This window comes from Balaenoptera acutorostrata, chromosome 6 (genome assembly GCF_949987535.1).
Source record: "Balaenoptera acutorostrata chromosome 6, mBalAcu1.1, whole genome shotgun sequence".
In the NCBI taxonomy this organism is placed as follows: domain Eukaryota; kingdom Metazoa; phylum Chordata; class Mammalia; order Artiodactyla; family Balaenopteridae; genus Balaenoptera; species Balaenoptera acutorostrata.
The window spans coordinates 25,122,261-25,139,243 of NC_080069.1; the positions used below are offsets into that span (position 1 = coordinate 25,122,261).

Here is a 16,983-nt window from a genome sequence, read left to right on the forward strand (position 1 = left end):
AGAGTGTAGAGTTCACATGAGTTCTGAGGAATCCAATTTAATAGAGAAACTGCTTATAGGAAACTTGAAAAATGAATTTGAACTGCTAAAATGAATACACTCAAGAGAAAAAATGCTGTTGATAATGTTTGTTGTTCTCCTGTGTTGTGCTTTTGTACTAGGCAGTGGGAAGCATGCTGTTTAAAGGGAAGTCCCAGGCACACTGCAATTCTCAACTCTGCTGGTCATACAAACAGAACCGTGAACTTAAAGTCACCAGGGGCTTTGGGCTTTGGGCTTTGACAAAAGGAAATGCTATTTTAGATGCAAACTATTATATATAGGATAAGCAATAAGGTCCTACTGTATAGCACAGGGAACTATATTTAATATCCTGTGATAAACCATAATGGAAAAGAATATGAAAAAGGATATATATATATATATAACTGAGTCACTTTTCTGTGCAGCAGAAACTAACACAACATTGTAAATCAACTATACTTCAATAAAATTAAAAAAAATTTTTTTAAAAAGGAAATGCTTTTTTTTTTTTTTTTTTATGGGTGTTGAATTTTGTCAAAAGCTTTTTCTGCATCTATTGAGATGATCATATGGTTTTTATTCTTCAATTTGTTAATATGGTGTATCACATTGATTGATTTGCGTATATTGAAGAATCCTTGCATCCCTGGGATAAATCCCACTTGATCGTGGTGTATGATCCTTTTAATGTGTTGTTGGATTCTGTTTGCTAGTATTTTGTTGAGGATTTTTGCATCTATATTCATCAGTGATATTGGTCTGTAATTTTTCTTTTTTTGTAGTGTCTTTGTCTGGTTTTGGTATCAGGGTGATGGTGGCCTCATAGAATGAGTTTGGGAGTGTTCCTTCTTCTGCAATTTTTTGGAAGAGTTTGAGAAGGATGGGTGTTAGCTCTTCTCTAAATGTTTGATAGAATTCACCTGTGAAGCCATCTGGTCCTGGACTTTTGTTTGTTGGAAGATTTTTAATCACAGTTTCAATTTCATGACTTGTGATTGGTCTGTTCATATTTTCTGTTTCTTCCTGGTTCAGTCTTGGAAGGTTATACCTTTCTAAGAATTTGTCCATTTCTTCCAGGTTGTCCATTTTATTGGCATAAAGTTGCTTGTAGTAGTCTCTTAGGATGTTTTGTATTTCTGCGGTGTCTGTTGTAACTTCTCCTTTTTCGTTTCTGATTTTATTGATTTGAGTCCTCTCCCTCTTTTTCTTGATGAGTCTGGCTAATGGCTTATCAATTTTGTTTATCTTCTCAAAGAACCAACTTTTAGTTTTATTGATCTTTGCTATTGTTTTCTTTGTTTCTATTTCATTTATTTCTGCTCTGATCTTTATGATTTCTTTCCTTCTGCTAACTTTGGGTTTTGTTTGTTCTTCTTTCTCTAGTTTCTTTAGGTGTAAGGTTAGATTGTTTACTTGAGATTTTTCTTGTTTCTTTAGGTAGGCTTGTATAGCTATAAACTTCCCTCTTAGAACCGCTTTTGCTGCATCCCATAGGTTTTGGGTCGTCGTGTTTTCATTGTCATTTGTCTCTAGGTATTTTTTTATTTCCTGTTTGATTTCTTCAGTGATCTCTTGGTTATTTAGTAACGTATTGTTTAGCCTCCATGTGTTTGTCTTTTTTATGTTTTTTTCCCTGTAATTCATTTCTAATCTCATAGCGTTGTGGTCAGAAAAGATGCTTGATATGATTTCAATTTTCTTAAATTTACTTAGGCTTGATTTGTGACCCAAGAGTGATCTATCCTGGAGAATGTTCCGTGTGCACTTGAGAAGAACGTGTAATCTGCCGTTTTTGGATGGAATATCCTATATATATCAATTAAATCTATCTGGTCTATTGTGTCATTTAAAGCTTGTGTTTCCTTATTTATTTTCATTTTGGATGATCTGTCCATTGGTGTAAGTGAGGTGTTAAAGTCCCCCACTATTATTGTGTTACTGTCGATTTCCTCTTTTATAGCTGTTAGCAGTTGCCTTATGTATTGAGGTGCTCCTATGTTGGGTGCATATATATTTATAATTGTTATATCTTCCTCTTGGATTGATCTCTGGATCATTATGTAGTGTCCTTCCTTGTCTCTTGTAACATTCTTTATTTTAAAGTCTATTTTATCTGATATGAGTATAGCTACTCCAGCTTTCTTTTGATTTCCATTTGCATGGAATATCTTTTTCCATCCCCTCACTTTCAGTCTGTATGTGTCCCTAGGTCTGAAGTGGGTCTCTTGTAGACAGCATATATATGGGTCTTGTTTTTGTATCCATTCAGCCAGTCTATGTCTTTTGGTTGGGGCATTTAATCCATTCACGTTTAAGGTAATTATCGATATGTATGTTCCTGTGACCATTTTCTTAATTGTTTTGGGTTTGTTTTTGTAGGTCCTTTTCTTCTCTTGTGTTTCCCACTTAGAGAAGTTCCTTTAGCATTTGTTGTAGAGCTGGTTTGGTGGTGCTGAATTCTCTTAGCTTTTGCTTGTCTGTAAAGCTTTTGATTTCTCCATCAAATCTAAATGAGATCCTTGCTGGGTAGAGTAATCTTGGTTGTAGGTTCTTCCCTTTCATCACTTTAAGTATATCATGCCACTCCCTTCTGGCTTGCAGAGTTTCTGCTGAGAAATCAGCTGTTAACCTTATGGGAGTTCCCTTGTATGTTATTTGTCGTTTTTCCCTTGCTGCTTTCAGTACTTTTTCTTTGTCTTTAATTTTTGCCACTTTGATTACTATGTGTCTCGGCGTGTTTCTCCTTGGGTTTATTCTGTATGGGACTCTCTGCGCTTCCTGGACTTGGGTGGCTATTTCCTTTCCCATGTTAGGGAAGTTTTTGACTATAATCTCTTCAAATATTTTCTCTGGTCCTTTCTCTCTCTCTTCTCCTTCTGGGACCCCTATAATGCGAATGTTGTTGCGTTTAATGTTGTCGCAGAGGTCTCTTAGGCTGTCTTCATTTCTGACCACCTGATGGTCAATTACGAAAGACCTGCCACAGCAGAAACCCCCAATAGAAGCAAGTGAATTCTCCATGTTGGCACTGATAAGATCAATATCATCAATCTGTCAGAAAAGAGGGACAGTGGGAGTTATTTCTCAATTTAAAGAAAAGGAGGGGGAAAAAAAAAAGGCCAATGTCAATCCTAGAGACAAAATTTCGGCACTAATGTCAACATCTGGATTCAAACTACCTCCTTGAAAATAAAGGGTAAGTCATACAAAATCAATTGTTAAAAGGACCGATGTTTCATAGCCCACCTCTGAAGATGTCTCACTTTATACTTTTTTGCCATTCCATCATTCATCGACAATTTATTCACAGTGGAAGAGCTAGATAAAAGATGAAATCTAAAGTTGTTTGATACTAAACATATTCAGAGGTAAAAGATAAGATCACTTCCTTGCTAAAACAGTGGTCTCAGCTGTCCTTCTCCATAGAAGGTACTTGAGAGAAATAAAAAGAAATCTATCAGGGTTTTGAGCACTTTGGAACAAGTACTACATTCCATTTACCTTTTCCACCTTTTCAAAAATGAAATCAATTTATCCAAACATGATGGCAATGGGCCATCATGGGCTCTGACCAAAGTGGACCAACTGGGCAGTGGATGAACCTAATGTGCCCACTGGGCTCCTGAGTACCCACAACCTTCTCAACGGCTCAGCACTCCTTTGGTCCTCACCGTCTGCTCCAGCCCCCAGCACCAAGTTCCATCCTGCATACAGTAGCCATTCTGTAATTACTCACTGATGGCCATAATAATGACTGGTCAGATCACATCTGGTGTTTTTCCAAGTGTTCCACAGATCCAACAAGGAAACCTGCGCACTCTTCTTCTTTTTTTTTAACCTTTCATTATGAAAAATTTCAAACATATACAAAAGTATAAAGAATCCCCATCACCAGATTCAATAATTATCAACTTACGGACAATCCTGTTCCACGTATAAGCCCCCTACTGCCCTCTTCATCTCTTTGGAGCAAATCTCAGACCTTACATGTTTTCATCTATAAATATTTCAGTGTGCATTTCTAAAAGATATGCCCTCTTTCAAAAACATTACCACACTTAAAAAATGAAAAATTTCTTAATATCAAATACTGAGTGTTCAAGTATCTCTGTCTCACAAAGCCTGTTTTTCACAGTATTTGTTTGAATTAGGGTCCAAATAAGGTCCATACATTCTGCACTCTTACTCAAGCCATTATAAATACTACCTCTGAGACAACTGCTGGAAGCAGTGAGAAAACGAGAACAGTGAAATTAGATAGTGCTTTTTCCTTCTTTAAAATTTTCATGCCTTAAAAATTGCTCTGGTGTAAATTTTACTTGAATTAATTTCCATTTATCTTAAATTCTTCAGTGCATTTCATTGCCAAATGTCAGTTTGTCTTTGAAGAGTATGCTTCAGTCAACTTGGTGTGATAGTCATTCTGCTCTACATTTTTCTCTAGGTCTGTATGGGTAGAGGGATGCAAATAATCTAAGGTGAGTTTATATTTTATAGTTCAACATTTTAACACAAGCTGCAAAACTTTTATGCACAAGATTTGGAGAAAAGCTTCCTTCACATCAACCACACAGCGGTGGGTAAGGGCAGGTTACACAGTGGTCGGTGAGGACAGGTTCTGCAGATGGGCCCACACTGTTCCTCTCCGAGGCTCTAGGAGCAAAACCCACTAAGAGTAGGGCTAGTTGAGGCTCATTTCCTTTCAGCAAGAGAAAACATAAAAAACTCACTCCAGTTGTCTGGGACCTTGAGCGGCTTTGTGAATCCATGCTGGTGGTATTTCTAATATATATATATATAAATCACCCCCATACACACAAATAACAATACAGAATTTTAAATATTAGAAAGAACATCTTTTCACTGCTATGATACTTTCTAAAGGACAACTTAGAGAATTCTTACTGATTTTAAAGAAAAAATGGAAGGCAAATTTAACTGTTTCTAGAGAAGAAACACGGAAAGCTGGGATCAAATGTTACCGTGTAAACAGAACACAAATTCTATGATTAGCCACTGAGTTCCAAGGGAAGATGGGGACCCTGGTCTGGCTGACCCAATCCTCTGTGGGCTCAGTGAAGTGACAGACACCAAAGCTGCACCCTGCACATCGATGAGGAACACTGTCTTGTGCCCATGAAACCTGCCCAGCAGGATGGAACTGCATGGTTACTATATGAAGGAATGTTCCAAAAAAGCAGAGCTTACATCGATTCCAAAATGTTCAGTGACTCCTCGGCCGTGCTCCCCCAGGACTCCAAACGAAAGGCTTTCCTCCAGAAAGATCCTTGCTTTATATCTGTATTTTAACTTAACCTAAGTGGTAAATAAACACAACTTTAAAATACTGAAAATTCATAAAATTCGTATTTGTGAATCTGCCTACTTGCTAAAATTTATTTGTAACCTCCAAATCAATACTTAGGGCATATGTGCAGGGTGGTGAAAAACTTTGAGTCACCTGAAATGCACCTTCCCAGCTGAGTTAACAGGCTACTGCTTCAGCTTATACTGCAAACAAGTGTCCTTCTCACATTCTGTTTACTGCCACATTTTTCGCATTTTGTGCTTTTCCTTGTGATTCTGTTGTTCACAATGGCCCCCAAGCACAGCGCTGAAGTTCGGCCCAGAGGGCCTCAGCGCAAGAAGGCTGTGATGTGCCTTACGGAAAACATGCGTGTGTTACATAAACTGCACTCAGGCCGGAGTTAGAGCACTGCCGGCTGTGAGTTCAATATGGCTACATCAACGATGTACACTAAATAAGGTGTCTTTACCCAGAAACACATATAAAACAAGGTTATGTACTGAGTTACTGATGAAAACGTGGTGACTAGAGGGTTGCAGAAAACTAACTCTGTATTTGCCCTAGGAGCAAAAGTTCAGTATTTGGTAATTCAGTATTTGCAGCAGGTTTATAGAACATAAATATATATATATACACACACACACACACACACACACACACACACACACACATATACACACACACTTTATAGAACATAACTACCATGAATAATGAAAATTAACTGTACTTTAGATGCTCTAAAATGATTCAATTTAACTCAGTAATATAGACAGCACAATGCCAATTTTTAAAGAAGGAACTGTTAAGACACTATGAGTATAGACATGTAATCTATCTGTTAAATACTGGTCTGATTATACATAAAAACTCCTAGGGAAATATTGTAAATATTCTTCCCTCAGAGGCACTATTCCAATTTAGATTCATTTTTTTAATCCAGAAAAAGTTTTCATTAATATGTTTTTTAATCTTTTTTTTTCCCCTTTGTTTTCCAGCTTATAAGAAAGTCCTTTCCCATCTAAGGTTTAGATGCATATTTATCTATATGTTCTTCTAATTATTTCATAAATTTTTTGGTTTATACATTGGGAGGCTGAACATATGTACAGATTTTTTTCCCCCTAGTGTTTAATTGATTTACCCCTTTATGATATGTATGTAATAAGTTTCACAGCTGAATTAAAATACAGTGATTATCAACCACTAAATTTTTTTAAATTAATTAATTAATTTATTTATTTATTCATTTATCACTTTTGGCTGCGTTGGGTGTTCGTTGCTGCACACGGGCTCTCCCTAGCTGCGGCAAGTGGGGGCCATTCCTCATTGCGGTGTGCAGGCCCCTCACTGCAGTGGCCTCTCTTGCTGCAGAGCACGTGCTCTAGGCGCCCAGGCTTCTGTAGTTGTGGCGCCCTGGCCTAGCTGCTCTGCAGCATGTGGGATCTTCCCGGACCAGGGCTCGAACCCATGTCCCCTGCATTGGCAGGCGGATTCCCAACCACTGTGCCACCAGGGATGTCCCTCAACCACTAAATTTTTATATATATAACATGAGAAGTTGGGCTCTTAAATCTTTCCATGACTCATGTAATCTTCTCTTGTGCCAGAATCATAATTTTAATTATTAAATGTTTAATTACTATGATTTTTTCCACTGAAACTATAGAAATAATGCACAGAAATATATAAGATGGGTTGATGTCTCATATCATGCGTCTGATAATTTATTTTTTAACCATCAAGATTTTACAGGCTAGGGCTTCCCTGGTGGCGCAGTGGTTGACAATCTGCCTGCCAATGCAGGGGACACGGGTTTGAGCCCTGAGTTGGGAAGATCCCAAATACCGCGGAGCAACTGGGCCCGTGAGCCACAACTACTGAGCCTGCGCGTCTGGAGCCTGTGCTCCGCAACAAGAGAGGCCGCGACACTGAGAGGCCCGCACACCGCGATGAAGAGTGGTCCCCGCTTGCCACAACTAGAGAAAGCCCTCGCACAGAAACGAAGAACCAACACAGCCAAAAATAAATAAATAAATAAATAAAGAAGCTTTCATTAAAAAAAAAAAAAAAAAAAAGATTTTACAGGCTAATCTTGTGAATCAACATCAAATTGGGAGAGGGGTCCTCACTGGGCTTTTACCTGAATTTTCATTAACAATGAACAAACTAATTTGGGGAGAATTACATCTTTTCAATACTAATTCTTTCCCATCCATTAATAAGAGGTATTATATGAGTGAGATAGTCTCTAAAAACCATGTTTTAGAAAATATTTAATAATATTATCACAGTACTGGAACACAAACAGACAGGTAAAACAAAACAGGAATCCTTTTGTCAAACCCTAATTTGTATACTGTAATTTTACATACTCAGTACTTTAGGTACTTGATCTGTTCCTACACTTTACATTTTGTTTCACTGGCTGTATATTTGCCCATCAGTACTGATTTATTATTGTACCCCTGTAACATACAGTTGTAACATCTTGTGGCCGACTATCTCTCCCCTACATTATTCTATCAGTCTTTGACACTCACAAGAGGAAGGAGAGGAAAACAAATCTCTTTTATTGACATTTAGGATGTATCTAGATTTCCTCAAGAAATAGTGAAAAACTTAAAAAATAAGATATGAAACCTTTATTTTGAATCCCTATTCAATTGATGGACTCAGAGATTCAGATTTTAATGGTCAAATGCAATGGTGGTTTATTACAGGAAAATCAGTGTAATACACCATACTAATAGAATGAAGGATAACCACATGATTAACTCAACTGATGCAGAAAAAGCATCTGACAAACCCCAAACCTCTCATGAGAGAAGCATTCAACAAATAAGAAATAGGAGGGAACTTCCTCAACTTGATAAAGGGCATTTATGGAAAACCCACAGCTAAAATCACACTCAATGGTGATGGCCTGAAAGCTTTCCCTTTAAAGAGCAGGAAGGACACTCACTCTTGTCACTTCTAGTCAACACTGTACTGGAAGTTCTAGCCAGAGCAATCAGGCAAGAAAAAAAAAAGAAAAGCATCCATCCTTGGAAAGGAAGAAGCAAAACTAGCTCTATTCACAGATGACATGATCTTATATACAGAATAAGATCCACAAAAATACTGTTTCAGCTAATAAACAAGTTCAGCAAAAGTTGAATGATGCAAGATCAATACACAAAAGTCATCTGTATTTCTATAATTAGTAGTGAACAATCCAAAAAGGAAATTAAGAAAACAATTCCATCTATAATAGCATCAAAAAGAATAAAATACTTAGCATCAAAAAGAATACAATACTTAGGAATAAATTTAACCAAAGAGGTACCAGACTTTACAGTAAAAGCCACAAACAATACTGAAAGAAATTGAAGAAAACTGAAATAAATGGAAATACATTCCATGTTCATCAATGAGAAGACTCAGTATCATTAAGATGGCAATACTTCCCAGAGCAATCTAAATATTCACTACAATCCCTATAAAAAATCTCAATGCCATTTTTTACAGAAATGGAAAAGCTGATCCTAACATTCAAATGGAATTTCAAGGGACGCCAAATAACCAAAACAATCTTGAAAAAGAACAAAAATGGAGAACTCACGTCTTGATTTCAAAGTTTACCACAAAGCTACATGAATTAAGTAATTAAGCATGGTACTGGCATAAGGCTAGACATATAGACAAATGGAATAGAACTGAGAGTCCAGAAATAAACCCATATACCTACAGTCAACTGATTTCAACAAGGGTGCCAAGACCATTCAATGGGAAAACAATAGTTTCTTCAACAAATGGTAAAGGGACAAATGGATAACCACATGCAAAAGAATGAAGTTGAATCCCTCTCTCACAGAATATACAAAAATTAAGTCAAAATGGATCAAGGACCTAAAATAAGAGCTAAAACTATAAAAACCTCAGAAGAAAACATAGGGGTGTATCTTCATACCCTGGATTTGGCAATGTATTTCTTAGATATGACACTAAAAGCACAAGCAACAACAAAAAACTAGATAAATTGGACTTTGCCAAAATTAAAAACTTTTGTGCATCAAAGGACACTATCAAAGAAATGAAAAGACAACCTATAGAATGAGAGAAAATATTTGCAAATCACATACCTGATTAAGGGTCTAGTACCCAGAATACATAAAGAACTTTACAAAAAGACACCCCAGTTTAAAAATGGGCAAAGGACTTCTAGAGGCATTTCTCCAAAGATATACAAATGGCCAACACAAGAAAAGTGGCTCAACATCATTAGTCATTCAAGAAATGCAAATCAGAAATGCAAATATACTTCACACCTACTAGAATGGCAAAAATTAAAAAAAAAAAAAAAGTATACATTGGTAAGGATGTGGAGAAACTGAAACCCTCCTCCATGCTGGTGGGAATGTAAAATGGTACAAGCCACTGTGGAAAACAGTATGGCAGTTCCTCAATAAGTTAAAAATAGAATTACCACATGATCCAGCAATTACATTGCTAGGCACATACATGAAAGAGTTGAAAACAGGGATTCAAACAAATACTTGTACATGAATGTTCACAGCAGCACTATTCACAAATGCCAAAAGGTGAAGCAATCCAAATATCTGTTAACAAAAAAACCAAAATGTGATATACCCACACAATGGAATATTACTTAGCTTTAAAAAGGAATGAAGCGAAGAGTAGCCCCTGCTTGCCAAAACTAGAGAAAGCCCGCGCACAGCAACGAAGACCCAACGCAGCCAAAAATAAATAAATTTTTAAAAAAAGAAGAAAAAAGGAATGAAGTACTGATAAATGATGCCACAAATTGGATAAACAATGAAAACATTCTAAGTGAGTGAAGCCATAGTCATATATTATATGATTCCATTTATCAGAAATATCCAGAATAGGTAAATCCATATAGACAGAAAGCAGACTGGTGGGGGCTAGGGGCAAGGAAAAATGCGGAGTGATTGCTTAATGGGTACTGGGTCTTCTTTGGGAGTGACAAAAAGGTTTTACAACTAGCTAGTTGATGAGTGCACAACACTGTGCACGTACTAAATGCCACTGAACTCTACACTCTAAAATGGCTAGTTTTATGTTATGTGAATTTCACCTAAAAAAAAAAAAATCTCAATAGTCATGGTTTCTAAAGACAGTGTATTGTATCCCCTTTTAAAAAGCTGAGTTTTACAAAATACATATTATATGATTTCATTTATATGAAATTCTACAAAAAGCAAAACTACAGGAACAGAAAGCAGATCAACGGTGGCTTGCGGCCAGGAATGGGGTACTGATTACAAAGGGGCATGAGGGACTTCTGGAGTGACAGAAATGTTCTATATCTTGACTGTGGTGATGGTGATAGGGGAGTATACATCTGTCAAAACTTATCAAACTGTACTCTTAAAGTGAGTATATTTTATTACGTGTCAACTATACCTCAATAAAGTTGGTTTTATAAAACTCAGTCTTGATTACTCTTTAAAGGTCAGGGTTGGCATTTAATGTTAATCTACTTCTCTAGTATGATCAGAATGTGCTTATGATACATATTAAGCAAAGCAATGAAGACATTATACATTAAAAATGGTCATAAACAAAAGGCCTAACTGCCAAATAGTCTGAATACTAAAATAATAAATAAACATAGTTGCTCACCAATTCTGGAAGAGGGCAAATAGTTCCAGTATTCATATATAACCCCTCGACTACAATGAAACGTCGAGTTACACGAGCCTTGCGAGGATTCTTTAAAAGAAAAAAAAATAGATGTTTTAAATTTCAGTAACTCCAAATACAAAATCTGTTATGTGCTCTCTAGCACTTTCACCCTACAAGATTTATTCACCAAGATAAATCAACAAATAGATAGACTATATTAATTTCAAGCTCAAGGTTTGCGATCCTGTTATTTTGAGATGAAAAACAGTGCTTTCTTCTCTCAGACATGTTTTCAGGTCACACAGTCAACTAGGAGGCCTCACACACAAACACAAACTGTTTAGACACTGAGAATACTAAAACACAAACAAAACCCTCCAAGCCCAGAATGACTGGGAAGGGACCCAAGGGAACTTTCTGGGGGAGATGGGGGCATTTTATGTCATGATGGGGGCCATGATACCTGGGCTACACGGGTATAACCACTGGTCAAAACTGTATAACTAGGACTAATGTATTTCAATGTAAATTTTACCTAAAATAAAAAGAACTCTAATGATGATGATGATAATCATCATCATCACAGAGACTGAGTGGGGAGTTAGGTGACGGTTCAGATGATACAAGAGTGGCAGAATATTGAAAACAAAGCCGGGAGAAGGGTACAGGGGGCTTCACTATACTACTGTTTCCTTTGAATGTGCCAGACATGTTCCTAATAAAAAGTTTAAAAACAGACAAACCCTGACCTCCCTTACTTACCAAAAAACAGATGAAACCCTTCTCCTTCCTTCCTCCTCACTACTGGTTCAAGTAAAACTGGACTATGACCTCACCCAGTCATGTTCGGAGGTGGTGCAGTGGAGGGACTCTTTCAAGTAACACACACCTTCCCACACCCCACTGACGTCAAATCACTAATAAACCACTCCCACTGCTGAATCTGTAGATGTTTCAGGTATGCTGCACTGAAAAAATTCCACAGAGTTTGCCGCCACCTTTCTACTCAAAGGTTTCTTGCCTCTAAGCTTCTAATGAACAACTAGAAACTCAAATATCAGAGCTATTCTTTAAGGGGTATTTTAGAACCCGCAGCTGTATGTAATACTGAAAAAAGTGTCGGCTGAAGCATGCGAAAGTTTACACCATTCTTGGTCATCTTCACTCCGTCCCTAAGTCAAACCTGAGGCTGCGGGTCTGCTGGGAGGTCACAGCTGAGGACCTGGGGGCATCCCGCCTCTCCCTGCCTTTAAAACACAAAGTATCTTTCTTATGATCTTAAAATACTCAATGAAGGAATATTTTATTTTTGGAATATTCTTGGGAAATGGAAAAGTACAAAAAAGAATTTAACAAATGAGCTCGTTACACCACACACTGGTAACTTTTTCTTGTAAATACATATCTTTGTAAATTACCTTGTTCAAATCAGGATTTTACTGCAATCGTTCTAGGACCTGAGTTTTTAAAATATTATGTTGTGAACATTCTCACATTATTTAATATTATTTAAACCATGATTTTAATGGAGATTTAATATTCCACCTTGTAGATACACCGTAAATTATTTAACTGTTCCCACAGTGCTGGATTTAGGTTGTTTCCTTCATTTTGTTTTTTTACATCACGTGAATACCCTTCGATCTCTGACACCATTTCTGATTCTCTTCTAAAGATAGCACTCCAGAGGGTATAGATATTTAAGAATCCCAGAATATACCTGCCCATTTACCCTCTAGAAAGGCTGTGCCAACTGAAGCTCTCCTCAGAGTTTTTGGAAGGCCCCCTGTACATCAGTGTGGCACTGATTATTACCATAAAAAGTTTTCCCTAATTGGACAGGCAAAAACTCTTACCCTAATTTCTGTAACTGTTAGTGAGGTCAGACTATTTTCTATTTGCTCAGTTATCTGCATTTCTTCTATGAACTGCTGTTTTTACTTATTATCTTTTTTTTTAAGAAGGATTAATATGGGATAAGAGAACTCTATAAGAAAAGGAATGAAAAAACATATGAACTCCATTAGTTGGGAAACTGACAAAAAGAGTTTGATCCAAACTCAGATTATTTAACTTACTTTCAAAGGAAATATAAGCATCTAAGTACAAAATATTTAAAAATTTAACATTTATTATTTTTGTGAAAACAAAATTAAAAAAGAATTATTTCTAAAAACCAAAATGTAAAGTAATTTAGAAAGCCTACTCTTGGCAGGAATATGTGGTATAAATTAATTAGTAAAAAGGTAAAAACTATAAAATGGAAATAAATTTTAAGATAACTTTATTTCTTGTTATTCATTAAAAAAAAAGTTCCACAGATTATAAATCTTATACAACACACACACAGAACTTGAATATGTTGTCTTCCAAATTTGTACAATGCTAACTTGGCGAAATAACTCTACAGCAGACTGGTTCATTGGTCACACTTTCTAAGGCAGTGTTTTTCAATACGGTAGCATTCTATTACTGAATCAGAAAAGGGACATCTTTTTACAATCTGTAGAAAGAATTCATTGGTGGAACGGTCTCAATTTTAAGATTTTCCCTATACATTCTTCTAAATTGTATACTTATAAAACACTGTCTGTAGCACACCTAGCATAAAATAGCAGAAGTCTATGCGTATTCACCACACGAATGTGTATAATCATGAAGTGCTGCTCTTAGGCTATCACCTAAACAAAGATGACAGAATCCAAAAGGAATAATTCAAATATCTGGGAAAATGGAAATTAACACAAAATTAAGGATGTGATGAGCATTTTTATCAGTTACTCTAGTAACGGATGAGTTACACTGGGAAAGTCCACTTGAAAGTGGTGTTTGAGACAAAGGATGTGGTGACCAGGTTCCCAGTACACTTCACACACAGTGGTTCCTGCTGCAGAACCACAGACCACAGAACTACCTTCTCTGTTCATCTTGTCAGGGGCAAATAAATGCTAATTCTAACAGTGATGCTTTGAACACGTTTCCTCTGTTCCACTCTCTATCAGAACAACAAGGAGCAAGTTCCACCTGCCTAATTCCCTCCCTGTCCCAAGGGACTACACAGGTGCTTGAGAAGAAGTGTAAATAGGTTGCAACGTAGAAGGAAACCATGCGTGAGGCAGCTGCTTCCCACAGGGAGCAGCTGCTCAGAGATCTGGGATGAGGTTGGGGTAGGGAGAAAGAGTCTTCACTTTGTTCATAAATTCATTAATTAAGATCTGCCGCCATGGTTTCTTCTGGTGAATCGATACATGATTTATTCTGATATGAATAAGCCTATTTTGAATTCACTAGATACATCTTGTTAATGCCCTAATGAGTTCTGTTGTTACTTCTGTAGAGTTGAGTGTACATCCCTCCACCCCCAAAATGCATGCTGTTTTTCTCTCTCTCTTTTAGAAAGCTGCCTAGATAACCTTCCCCCAAATTTGCCATATATAATTATGGCAATGATGAGGCAATTACTATCAGGCTTGACTCTCTAATCTGAGGTACATTTAATAAGCAGAAACACCCTTATTTAATGTCCACATGTGATCCACAGGCAAGTTTTCATGACAAATTACCATTTCATTTATAATTTAGCTGGTTAGAAAGTACAAAAGAACTGTGTAATTTTCTTCAAAAGAATCATACCTTTTGATCTTCAATCTCTTGTTCTTTCAATAGTCTCTGCAGGTCATCCATATCATTATGGTTAAATAGCTTAATGTCACTACGTGATGCCTGTAATCCCTTCTGAATAGCAAAGCAGGCAGCTTTATCTCTGCAAGGAAGAAAGACCCACCAAATTGGGGTTTAAAGGGTCTTGTCAACATTCTCAGAAAAGGAATGCTTGCTTTTGTAAGTTGACCAACATCCACTTGTTAAACTGAACATGGCAAATAAATAAAACATGTTTGAACATTAATATATTATTGTTTGCACTTCACTCTGCAAACCTTTCCACATAACTACCATACTGATTCTGTTCTACGAAGCAAACTCTTGCCATATTTTGACCTCTGAGAAATCAGCATGCATCTTACTATATAGATGGCATATTAGTTTATTCAAAGTACTTTTCTCTTTCTGAAAAATAAATGAAATATTGGTGCATCTCACCATCAGTGGCATCTCTGATTTGACAGGCCACCACTCTGCCATTACTTTGCCATCAAAAGGAATACTGGGTTACTGACTCTACATAACCCAGGGGAGAACTCTGAGTCATGCAGATTAATCTTCAGTAAGATCTCCTAAATTGAGTTAATGGGGGGCAGGATATATTTCTTTTTTTTTTTTTTTTTTTTCCACACACACACACTGTATTTTATTTTTACAAGAGATAGATAGACTGACACCAAGCATTGTACATGGATGACCACAACAAAAGCAACAATGATTGCAATTACCAAACATGAAACACACTTATACTATGTCATAATATTGACATTCAGTCCAGTAATCCTCCACTGTAACAGCTCCTTTACTTTGCAGTGAAAATTGATTTGTATATTCTTTTCCTCTGAGTCCTTGTGGGATTTTTTTTTTTTTAATTCAGACAGAAAGTCACAAAAATTATACTCATCCTCATCAGTTCACTCAGTCCCATGTAATTAATTTCTTTTTTTTCATCTTGATCTTTTGTTAGCACTTTTATGAGTTCATCAGTTTTTCATTAGAGTTCTGAAAATGCTTATTCATTCAGTTCAGCAGTACAGTCAGTTACCAGAAACCTGTACTTGTCAGAGTCTTTTCCATGAATTTCTTGAAGATGAAACTCTTTTATAGGAACATATTTGCAAAATCATCAGAGTACACCCAGAACTGTCTGTAAATGACAAAAGACTTAAAAATGACCATGGTTAAAGATTTGATGAAAGTTCAAAAAAACGTCTAAAAATCTTATATGTTCTGGTATAATGTTATAAGTAATAATCCTAGTTATTACTTTAAAATGTATAGCTCAGAAATAACTAATTTTCTTGTCAACTGCATTATTATGAACTTTCATCAGGATATATTTCTTAAATTAAGTGTATTATTTAAAAGTACATGCAACACTTCTACTTCTGAGAAAATAGACATATTTTCCCTATTTTTCTCACTGGGTATAACCAAAAATCCTGGACATCATGTATAAGACAAACATAAGATGATGCTGAAAAATGGAGAGAAAAGGCAGACCAGCGAGGGATCTGAGAAATGACATGAAACAAGTTCCTGGAATTTCCTAACTTGGAACTGATGCAGCTGGCAAACTGGAAATGCCAACAGGCGAGACAGAAAAGCTCTGACAAAAGTCTGCTCTCTGTAGCCAAAGGGACAGGAAAGGGGGCAGCCCAGCAAAGGTCTCTACTGCAGCCAAACCACAGAAAAACCTGGGCCTGTCCCCTCCACACTAGCAAAGGCTGAGAGGGGGACCCAGACTCTAGCCTTCACGAGGCCATAACAAGGCTCCCCAATACCCCTGTGGGAGCTGTCAGAGAAGGGAGCCAGAACTTGTATCTCTGTTGGGTAGTAACAAGTGGCTCCCACTGTGGTGTTAGTGAAGACCAGGTGGAGAGACCTAACTTCCAATCTCCTGCAGGGAGAGACACTCTCCCCTGCCTATGCTTAGGCTGTGTTAGGGGAGGCTCAGACAAGAGTAGGACTCTCACCAACAACCAGAAGAAATGAAAATAACCCCACCTCAGTGTCAGTGGAGGCCCCGTGGGGACCCTGGACTTGTACTTCCACCTGACAGTAATGAGGCAGCAGTGCCCCCCTGCCCTTGTTGGAAGACTGTCAGAGAAAGCCAATTCAAACAGAAAGTTTAAATAAAGCATAAACTATAACAGCATAATATGAAACTGTTCATGTTTCACTTGTCATACCAATAACCAGAAAATATCAAACAATGAAAAAAAAAGAAAAAAAACAATTAACAAATGCCAGTACTAAGATGACAGAGTTGTCAGGATGATCTGATAATGACTTTAAAACCATCATGATAAAAATGTTTCATGAGTAATTATGAACAT

The 16,983-nt window shown here is 36.9% G+C and overlaps 1 pseudogene; it reads right to left on the bottom strand.

The window, feature by feature from the left end:
* Nucleotides 1-2,371: 2,371 nt before the first annotated feature.
* Nucleotides 2,372-16,983, bottom strand: part of LOC130708334 (serine palmitoyltransferase 1-like) — a 52,549-nt pseudogene continuing 37,937 nt past the window's right edge.